The following is a 2,282-nucleotide window of genomic DNA, read 5'->3' as shown; positions in this document are numbered from 1 at the left end:
TTGTACAGTCCAGCATGTCCTGAGCGATTTCCATGTGGAGTTGCTTCTGCTGTTCCACCAGCATCTTCGGGACGAATTTTGCCAATACTCTCCTCATGCACAAATCCTCCATTAAAATGGAATGCACTGATTCTGTACTTATTCCTACTTCATGATCAATTTCCTGGATTGTTACACGACGGTCTTCAATAACTAACCGCCGAACCGTCTCAATCACCTCCTCGTTTCGGCTTGTGGATAGCCTGCCTGAGTGTGCTTCGCTCTCCACTGAAGCGCGGCCATGTTTGAAGCAGTTGTATCACTTCTTGATCTGAGTATTACCCATGACATCATCGTTAAAAGCCTGCTGAATCTTCTGGACGGTCTAAGTTTGAGTATCACTAAGCTTTTGACAAAACTCGATGCAATATCTCCGTTCCATCTGTTCAGTCATCTAGCGTGGAAACGAAAATCCGACGAGTGCGCACTACATGCCTGTACACTAGGCGTAGCACCCTAGAACAGCTACGGCCTACCGGCGCGAAAATTTTCATGCATACGCAGGTAGGGTGGTGTCACCTCTCACTTAAAGGATTTTGCTCTCGCAGTATCAGTTTTGGCGAGCTGACAGAAACGTTAGCACGCCGGGCGAAATGCGTAGCCGTATTTCGTCTGCCGTTACGTTCTGAATTCAAATTCCGCCGAGGTCGACTTTGCCCTTCATCCTTTCGGGGTCGATAAATTAAGTACCAGTTGTGCACTGGGGTCGATATAATCGACTTAATCCGTTTGTTTGTCCTCCCTGTGTTTAGCCCCTTGTGGGTAGTAAAGAAATAGGTATTAGTTTCGGCGAGGAAAAAATAAAATCGGTTACTTTTTGAACGCACCCCGTATGCATATACATACACTCTGTCACATACACTTTTGCTAAGAAGTCAAATCAACCACAAAAATCTCCCTTAAAAATCCTACCCTATCATCTTAAAAAAGAGAAGGAAGGACACATTTGGCAATATATTCAAAATGACGGGTTAACTACAGAACTACAGTGACATAGCTAGAGTACCACCCTAGCAACCCTTAAGTTTGCTGCACCCTCCCTCAATTATACGGGTTTATACAGCTGAGCAAAAGTCGCGGCCTCCATAAAACGTTGCCCACGGTGGACCATCCCTCGCGCTCGTCCCCTTAGCTACGGTTCTGGTTAACCACGGCTGCAAACTCTCCTCAATCATGATCGGCCTATGACCGACCAACAATAACAACATTCATTGTGTTGAACACATAAATCAATGGTTAGTCCGCAATACCCTTAAGAAGCATAGGGCCGGTTTCCTGATTTCTCTGGATATTCCTTGCTGGACGGGATGCCAGTCTGTCACAGGATAACTCGTTTTACTAGCTGAGTGGACAGGAGCAACGTAAAATGTAGTATTTTGCTCAAAAACAAAACACATCACCTCGTCCAGGAATCGAAACCACAACGTTTCGATCATGAGTCCAACACTCCAACCATTAAGCCATGCGCCTGCGTATACATAAATCAATGCGTAACATGTGCATAAATCAATTACAGTTACACATAAATCAATGCGTAACAATAATTGATTTATGCAGATGCGGGTTGGGAGGTTGGGTTAGGGAAGAAGCTGTGGACCAAGAAGTCTTGTACGTTGTGGGCTCGTTTGAAGGAGGGGAGGGGTCGGTTAAGGAAAATGCACGAAGTGGAGGAGTCGGACTGGAGTCGCCGAAAGGCTCGGAGAATGATGCGTGGGAGAGATGGGGTAGTGGGGTGGCAGGTGAAGGGAAACAGGAGGCGGGAGACGGCGGGGGCGGGAGATGGCGGGGCGGGGGCGGGAGATGGCGGGGCGGGTTCGGGGGGAGAGAGCGGATGAACGATACACGGAACGTGCTCTGGCAAGGGCGGTGTGGGCAGTGGTGAGGGGATATCTATGTAGGATGAAGTGGCGAGCCATGAGTTGAGACTGAGTCTCAAAGTTATGGTCGTCATTACCAGAGCCTGCGTAGACGGAGGAATTGGGAATAGGGGATGGAAAGCTTGGTGTGTTTAGGGTGGGAGGAGGAGAAGTTGAGGTGTGAGTGTGAGTGTGTGTTTGTAGAGGATGGAGGTGGTGAGGGTGGAGTGATGAACTTATGGTCCAGCTTTGGGATTCGTTCGAGATCTTATTTCTTTATTGCCCACAAGGGGCTAAACATGAAGGGACAAACAAGGAGAGACAAGGGGACTAAGTTGATTACATCGACCCCCCCCCAGTTCGTAACTGATACTTAATTTATCGACC

This window comes from Octopus sinensis, linkage group LG15, assembly GCF_006345805.1.
Source record: "Octopus sinensis linkage group LG15, ASM634580v1, whole genome shotgun sequence".
In the NCBI taxonomy this organism is placed as follows: domain Eukaryota; kingdom Metazoa; phylum Mollusca; class Cephalopoda; order Octopoda; family Octopodidae; genus Octopus; species Octopus sinensis.
The sequence above is the reverse complement of the archived record's forward strand: the minus strand, read 5'-3'. Positions refer to the sequence as shown.